The sequence below is a fragment of the Pomacea canaliculata genome, linkage group LG3 (genome assembly GCF_003073045.1).
Source record: "Pomacea canaliculata isolate SZHN2017 linkage group LG3, ASM307304v1, whole genome shotgun sequence".
In the NCBI taxonomy this organism is placed as follows: domain Eukaryota; kingdom Metazoa; phylum Mollusca; class Gastropoda; order Architaenioglossa; family Ampullariidae; genus Pomacea; species Pomacea canaliculata.
In genome coordinates this window covers 37,880,326-37,889,601 of record NC_037592.1, presented here as the reverse complement: position 1 = coordinate 37,889,601, position 9,276 = coordinate 37,880,326, and positions in this window count along the sequence as shown.

The following is a 9,276-nucleotide window of genomic DNA, read 5'->3' as shown; positions in this document are numbered from 1 at the left end:
CTACCAAGCCTTTCATTGTAAATTTAAAATTTACAGAGCATTTTGCTCCTTTAAAAAGGAATAATAAATGTTGAAAGCTTATCATATATCAACTGTTGGCATCTTTGGCATTGTGGTACAAATTTGCTTATGACGGTGTAGATTTTAAACATCTTTATTTAATTGCTTTTACTAGAACTTTCAACAAAAATTTTTTCGGCGGAAAAGACAGCAAAGATTTACTGAGTTGAATTGAGAGGTGGAAGAGACAGATGCAGGCCGTGGACATCAGGATACATTCTTTCTACACACACCTTTGCCCATCACGTGATCAGAAACTAGGATATGGTCTATTTGTTTGATCATTGTAAGTGATGGACTTCCGTTAGCATTTTTCTTATACAAAAGTTCATCGTTCGTCAACATTTACTTTGGAAAGGTCAGTTTTGTGCTGGCTGGGCGGACTGACGTCACCAACCATTTCAAAAACATCATATTTATGAGATCAGCTTATCCGAAACATTTATCCTGCGACAATCCCTTTCATTCTTAACATGTAGCAATGCACCGGAATGTATCTGGACCACCTGCACTGTGTGGGTAGCAGATATTAAAATAAAAATCGTTGCCATGAAGGATTGGGGTGATGACCTGCAGGACAGGTGTTGTGTACTCTCCCACTGTAGCTCAACAATCCCTTCCCACCTCATGCCGCCCACCCTGAGTCCCGCCAACAGGTTGTGAGCCTCGTGACGTAAGGTGGCCGTCACGTGCAGTGCACACCTCCACCCGCTACCTGTTGACAACTGGTCGAGCCGCTCTCCACGGTTAAGCCCTCAACTATTTTTACAGTTTACCTGTGTCTACACCAAACATTGTTGATCTGCGATGTTGGTTGCTTAGCGAATCTTTGTGTCCAACTGGGATTTGGGTTCTCACGCTGTTGTGGGGGTGGAATGTGATTAGAAAAATATACAAATATGCTCTAGGGGTGTCTCTCCTGTGTTTTTTTTTTTTTTTTTTTTTTTTTTTTTTGTGAATAAGATTTCCAGACTAGCTAGGCTAGGAACAGACGGAACACCTTATCTAGATTTACTATTACAAGATAACAGGTAAGGGAAAGAGTCGGCAGAGCGAGTAGAAACGGGTAGGAAAGTAAAAGATTTACTCATGTATTGCAGCTAGTTAAAAATATTCTCTCATTAAACCTCCCCGACATATATTAGCACAGCCCAACGAGCTAGAAAAGTGGGCAACAGTAAGACAACAATAGTCTGTTGGTCAAGATGTTTATGAGTTCACAAAATTCACCATTACTTTTCCACTGCACCTTTCACATTATCATGGGATGTGGTGTAACCGAGGGTTAGCGCTCAACTTCAGATTAAACGCTCGCTGTTCCGAGGCCTGCTGTGACCTGTGTCGGTAAAAAGCCCTGACATCCACCTACCCACACGGCCAGCCCACCTCGGTGTATAATTTATCAGGGGAAGGTAAAGATGACACAAGTGGGTTGGACTCCGCCATCACACGCCGGTCCCCACTTGACTAGGGCCACGGTCAACGCTCCTAAGGTCTGTTCCGGATACTTTGCCTCTAATACCTTTATATGTATTAAATATACGTATTATTAGCTCACACAAGATTTCCGACATGTCTTTGTCAGAATTTAAATGCGAGAACTGGATTTCATGTGTACTCAAAGCCACAGAGATTTTCGCACATAGTCCAAACAGTTTCCATGTTGTGATGCCCGCTAACAACAGTTCTATCCGACTGCAAAGCTAGGATATATAATAATATATAATGATATACATGATTATGTGCTTGTGGACACATCAGCAGCACGATGCCTGTAGTTGTGGACCAGCATGTATGTAACAAGAGAGAGCAACATTCTGGGCTGGCTTGCGTGCTCTTGTGTCTGTGCACGTGGCTGCTCGCTGCAGTTACAATGTGACGTCACAACTGAACGTCAGTTATCTCACTTGACGTTAGTACACGTGGAAGTAACGATATTTTATTTCTTACAAATTATCTGGCATGAACATCCAGGCTAAATGGCCGTCTTGACAAGTAGCAATGAGTATATTTTATCACAGGCATCCATCACCTACTACAGAAAAGCAAAATTGAAAACAAGTTAAAATTTAAACTGCAGCAGATTATTACATACAAATCTCATTTCCTTTAATGATGGCATTTCACCCGAGAAACATCTTTTAGAATATCGTAAATAATCTCTTACTTATTTCTTCTGCCACATTAATGATTAAATATACAGTGGCGTAGGAACCAGGGGGGCAGCGGGGGCAGCCGCCCCCCCAAGGAAAATACAGGGGGGGGGGCAGGAATATCCTTTTGCCCCCCCAATATTTGAGACGTAATTCCTCACAAAGAGCAAAGAACTGAAGAAAGGTAGTGGAACGTAGAGAGGAGACGGTCATCACCATCACAAAAGCGAGCCCTGGGGCAAGTGGAGGCTCTAACACCTCTGACGATCAGATCGGGGACAGTCCGTTGGTCTTGTTTGCCATGCTAATGCAGGCTGTGTTGAAGCCTGAGCGAAGAAAGCAGCCGACAGTACATCGGTACATCGAGTGTCGTCTCCCTCCCCCCTCCCCCATAATGCGACGCCTTTCTTTTTTTGGCGGTTTTCGTTTGACCAACATCAAACATCCCCACCCAGTCGCTGTCACCCACGGTGTGTGACCGATGTGACTGCGTGGCCTGTGCATTGCGCATGTGTGCATAGGTGTGTGCGCGCTGGTGTATATGTGCAGAGCTGGAATGTTGATCGTTGCTGTCACGGGGTTTGGTGTTTTCTTTTTTGGTCATACTCTTTGGTAGTGTATTTTGTAATAGAGGTACTGGAAGAGCTGACCAGTAGGTAACATGGGAGACGGGGGGATTGCTCTTGGCCGGAAGGGTTAGTGAGAAAGATGTTAAGCGAGATTCGAGAAGCTTTTGAAACTGTATCTTACTATCCAGTTACCACGGCAACTGCAGAACGCAGTTTTCTTGCCTTAAAACAAACAAAAAACATACCTGAAAGTTCATGACACAAACGCGCTTGAATAACTGTTTCATTATGCATTGTATTTAAAGAGAAGGTTGATCTGCTTAATCTGGACGAGATTGCAATGGAGTTCATTAATAGAAATCACCGAAGACACAATGTTTTTTTGGCACACTGACTTGCCAACCTTGATTAATATGATTTATATGATTATAACGTTTATCACATTTCTTGTGAATGCGTTAGCCGGGAGTCATTCTTTAATTTGTTTTTCTTATTAATGCTGCTTTGCCTTTTAACAATAAAGCAGCGTGTTGTGGATGCTACCAATGTGTACGTGCGTGCTCTACCCCCCCCCCCATCCTTTTTTTACGTAATGTGCGTTCACTGTCAGCAGGGGAGTTTTGCCCCCCCAAAGCCGAACATCTTGCCTACCCACTGATATGACTCCACTTCATGATTTGAGAAAAAGTCTGTTTGACCAGACGTTTAACAACAAAGAAAGTAATAATATAATGTAAGATTGAAGTATGTCACAAACGCTGCGCTATATTTTAATGTTTTTCTTTTTTTTGAGCTAGGAAGGAGACAGGGAAAAAGTAACTGGAAGGGGGAGGTTGAAAACAGCAATTACTGTCTGAGTGCGCGCCACACAGGGATGGCCGGCCGGCTTTGTTTTTTTGTTGTTGTTTTTTTCAATCAACTGGTGTTGATAGGTTGTTTTGTTCAAGAACAAAGGAAAGAGTGTTTGAGTGTTTGGGAGTTGCTGTGTGAGTTTTTCCTTGACGGGGGGACCGGGAGAATAGTAACAGTTCCCTCGTGTCATATCAGTGTTCCGGACGTTGTCTTGTTTGCAAAAGTCTGCTTAGACCGAACTTGGTGTTGTATACCGTCTGTGACCGACTGTGCACATCCTGACAGAATTGTGTTATTTAACAAGTCCTGAGACAGATGAATTGGAAGTTAGCCTTGACTGGACTGGGCACATCCTGAACGAGGAATTTGTGATCTTGGAGGTCGCAGTTGTGGAATATCTTGTTGATGTGTTCGGTGAGCATGTGTTTAAATGTTTGAAGAAATTTCGTAAGTTTTGAACTTGCCATTTAGCTGCTGAAGACTTTTTTTTTCTCCAAGGTTTTGTGTGGGTTTTTTTTTCTCACTTTTGTTGTTTGATGCTTCGCTATTCATCTCGATACGCCTCTGGGCTCAACCAACCAGCAGCTGAATTGGAGAAATAACTTCAGTGAGAAGAGCATCGGTGTCAGTGAAAACTTTGTGTTACTTTCAAGTGGAACATATTTGTGTTTACTTAGAAGTGGAAACTTTGTGTTATATTCAAGTGAAGACTTGGTGTCATTTTTCACTGGAGATTTTTTTTTTAGGGGGAGGGAATTGAATGGTCGGAAGGAACATAAGATTTGTGGTGACAGTGGAATGTCGGACTGTGGGTTCGGAAATTTGGAATTTGTTTTTTGGTTGCATGGACCAGCTGGGAATGTGCAAACCATATCTCACATAAAATAAATTGAGAAGTCCGACATATTTGTTGCCAACACATCAACTTATCTATGTAATGTTACAGCATTGATGCTGCAGAAAGCTGGGCTGACTAAAATCAGACTTTTTAAAAAATAATGTATGAAAATTTAACATCTACATGTCGTGCGAACAAATTTTAAAATGACAACAGGACGAGAGGATGTAGTTTAGCTTATAGTTTGACTTATTTTACGAAAATAATAATTATATATTAAAAACAAACTTTACCACAGACAGTCACAATAATGCTGGGTTTAGTCGGCTGTCGTGTAACCTTGCATGTATGTAGGTGTTAAAGGTAATTTACTGTATCAATTTGACACTTTGACACTAATGACCCAGCGTGTCTCTTCACACCATTGAAAAAAATCTGTTCAATACAATTTGCATGATTTATTTATATCTGATATCTGGATATCTGGGCATTCGACATTCTCTCAAGATAGCCGTTTTATATTTTGCGTTTATTTCTGAACTATACGGCGTTTGTCTTTTCTTGGAGGTGTTTCTCAAATGTAAGTTTACCATTCACTCCTTAAAGGATATATGCCTGAGTTTCTCTTTTTCGTCTTTCTCTCTCGCACGAGCGCACACAGATGTGGGTCCCGCTCTACGGTCCTGACAGAAGCGGGGGCGAGGGCAAACTGCTCGGCTGTTTCCCTCCGACAATGGGAAGAAGTATGCTGCGGTAACCTAGTCACATGATGCCAATGGTGTGTGAAGGCGCCATCACTTTTCATGCCACTTCCGGCGTGTCAAGCTGTATATCCCCGCGCACGACTTCTCTTTTGCCAGGGGAGGCTATTGAGGATGTATGTAAGCAGTGAGGCTGGGTGGGTGCACGGAGTGGTACTATCGGGGGGGACTCGACCCGAGGTCGGCGCGTTCGACGAGCCTGCGCAACTTTGCGCCGCACGGAAACAGCCCCGACGTCAGGTCTGGTGCACGGGCCGCCCCTCGCGCTACGGCGAGCTGACCGCTCATTAGGCGCACCGTGTTCGCCGCAGCGTCGTTGCACGCACTTGGTCCGCGGTCCCTCGCGCGGCACACGAACTTAAGTTTGACTTGCGGTCCGCCCCCGCGCCCACTGGGCTCCAAGGTGCAAGGCTCGGCAGCTAATCGCCGGCACTCCCCCGACTAACTTAGGTAGCCGAACCCCTACCCCCGTTCCGCTGATTGCATGCGCGCTGCGTCTGATATGGTCACGTAAAAGGTGTTCGTCACTGGTAAATACCCGAGGAATTCTCTTCACCTTCTCAACTGGCGCTCCGATTGAACGCCGCATATTTCGTTACGACCGGTGTAGGTCGCCAGGCCCGTCACCATCACGTTTTCACGGTGACACCCTCGGCAAGTCAAAATTAGCATTCTAATGATGCAAGCCAAGACTGCATCGATATTAGCCAACTCTAAACATGTCTGGATCTATCATCTCATCTGAGTTAGTGTCACTGACATTGTTCAATTTAAACGTATTTTTATTTTTTTTATATCCATGTTTGCTTTCTTTTCAAATGGAATTTTTTTATCTATTTAATGTAGGAGCAGCAAAAGTAAATGTATTAGTCCCCCGGCCTTAGAATAAGGGTAAACTTCGTGTTCTGGAAGGTACTGCAATAGGTCACTGGTTTGTGGCCTGTGGAATAGGAAATTTCTGTGGGCACCACATCGTAACCAGAAGGCAAGATGTCTACCAACTGTGCTACCTTGACAAACGAAAATCTTTCTATTTTCATTGATTTTCCCTCGACGCGACAACGACACAAAACAGAAATTTCTGAGCCTTCTGACATGGACAAAACATCAGATTTTGGATCAAAATTGTTTTCTTTAAAATAAACTCTTCCTATTTAATTTGCTTTCTTTAAAGTCATGTAAACAAAAAGGTGAAAAGTTCAAGTGTTTTTATACTTAAATTAAAAAACGTTCGAAATAACAGACATTTTAACTCATGATAATGTCGCAGCATTCAATTGTACTTGCGAGGACGAGGGGATGATGTCTAAATGTATTTGTTGTTGTTGCTGCTGCTGCTGCTGCTTTTTGTTGGTTTTTGGCGATAGCAACAATGCGTCATACAGTCAATGTCTCCTTTATACAACCCATTCCTCAGACAACCTTCTCTCTCACTTCTTTAAGCTCCACGCCACAGTTATCAAAAACTCTTCATTGACGACAGAAGCAAGAGAAGAAAAAGAGAAAGCAAGAGCACATCTCACACCACAACCGCACGCATGCAGAGACACACGTCCAGAACTGTAACAACCTGAGCGTTGAAAACGAAATCACATTCACAGCAAAGGCATACTTCACATGACAAAAAGATCCTGTGTCCAGCGGTCTCTGAAAGGTGATCAAAAAATACACATTATCCTCCATCACACACATACACATCTTCCAGCCTGTCTTTGTAGTAAGACGGCGAGAGACATTAATGCCGAATTGATGCAACCTTGTCTCTCCCAGAGCGCATTTCAACTGTTTGCCCGCCACTGATCTCCACCAAGAGCGATTTTCTCGCTGAGAATGTCTTTGTGATTGCGCCAGCTCCGTGGGTATATGTCTCCTTTACAAAACATTTCGACATCTGACTGCAAAGGTTCGACAGCACAAACAAATCGCAAACGTCTCACTTTCGAAGAGGCACCATCTGGATATCATTTGTTTTAAATCGGAGATAGGGAATCAACACCACGATGCCCAAACAGTAAGGAAAGTGGAGAAGAGAATACGAAGAAGAGAAAGAATACAGGGAGGAGGATACATGGAAAGTGTGGACAGCGCTGGTGTGATTAACTCCCCATGGGGCTTTGAGGAACCGTGAAAAATGGACAGAACTGGTGGCGAGGTCACCGTTGGTCAACGAGCATGAAAGTTAGGGGTCACATGAAGTGAGTGAGTGAGTGAGTGAGTGAGTGAGTGAGTGAGTGAGTGAGTGATTTGTCACTGGCCACCTTAGAAACTCAGCTTCATCTCCATGTTCCGGTGAGATGGTCGAGGAACTCGGGAAAATGTGCTTCTGGGGAAGAGATGGAGATGAGAAATGATGTTACAAAACCAGATGCGTAGGTAGAAATAGTATGTTGCCATGAGAACGCTGTGGTAGGTAGAAGTGGTATTCGAATATTAAACGTCTCTGTGGTAGGCCTGTAAGTCCAGATTGTAACTGTGCTTTCAACATGAGTCATAGACTTACAAAATTCGGTTGGAAGCAGCACAGCACACACACAAACCCACTTATCTTTTTAGTCTTCTTTGTCCTCCTAGTGCCGCAACCATACCACCCTAGCGGATCCGAGGATCGATCTCCTCCTGGTCTGTCTCCGAACCCTGCGTTTCACCTGTGGGTTAAGTCCAGAAACTTGTCTCGTTAAACTCGTGTCAAATTGCAATAAAATCAAATTGTCAACCCGTACACTGCAGTCTATGCAAAAACTTATTAAATACATTTTTTACTAAAACAAGGATATCGGCCGGCAGCTCTTCCTAGCGATGTAAGTGTCGAAGCAGGACTGAAGTATCGTTGGAAGTCAGAGAAACATTGCAGTGTACTGCTGACGTCAAGCAATGTCTGTGAGACACAATAACAAACACGGTTAATGCTTTGTACAAAGCCAGGATAGTGTGTTTCACGAGCAAACCTTCGATGTCGCAGTTGAAGATGTGAAATATTTTCACGGGTGAGTCCCGTGCTGTGTCCTGGTGACCGTTAGCACGGACACCTCGTGTCGCGTAGTCACTGGGTCAGTGGAAACTTATTCTCTCCCTTGTCTTGCTTGTGTCTTGCCGTCCACACAAAGTCCTCGACATTATGGGATAAGCAATTGTCATGAACTGTGGAGGACCGGCCATCTTGTCACTTATTTCTTGTTGGTGTTCTTGTAGGGTACTGTTGTTCCGTTTTAGATGTCCTCCATTGACTAGGGCAGGCAACTCTGACCACGCGTACAATGATGTCTGGAGGGGAGAGGATCGGGTAGGTTGGTTGCCGTCTGTCACTCCGATCTTGTGCACTCCATTGAGTATGACGTTTGTGTTCCTGGCAGTTGGAGGTGACCTAGGGGGACAGTAGCAGGGTGTTGTTGGTCCGTCGTGCACTAGTCATCTTCGTTAACAGCAGCCTCGTTGTCGATGACGTCACCGGTTTCTGGGCGTGTGCGTCTCGGTTCAGCGGATTTGTTCATTGTTGTAAACGTGAACTTGACTTCTTCACGAACTTTAGACACGTTAAGGTTGCTAACGGCTGTAATAGCCTGGTGGCTAACGACAGGAGTCTGAAGACTGAAAGGTGGTGTGTGTTCAAATCTGACAGTGACAAAAACAAAAAAGTGAGTGAGTGAGTGAGTGAGTGAGTGGTGAGTGAGTGAGTGAGTGAGTGAGTGAGTGAGTGAGTGAGTGAGGAGTGATGAGTGAGTGAGTGAGTGAGTGAGTGCAGTGAGTGAGTGAGTGAGTGAGTGAGTGAGTGAGTGAGTGAGAGTGATGAGTGAGTGAGTGAGTGAGTGAGTTGAGTGAAAAGTGAACGTGAGTGATGAGTGAGTGAAGTGATGAGTGAGTGAGTGAGTGAGTGAGTGAGTGAGTGAGTGAGTGAGTGTGAGTGAGTGAGTGAGTGAGTGAGTGAGTGCAGTGAGTGAGTGATGAGTGAGTGAGTGACGTGAGTTGAGTGAGTGAGTGAGTGAGTGAGTGAGTGAGTGAGTGAAAAAAAAAAGTGAGTGAGTGAGTGAGTGAGTGAGTGAGTGAGT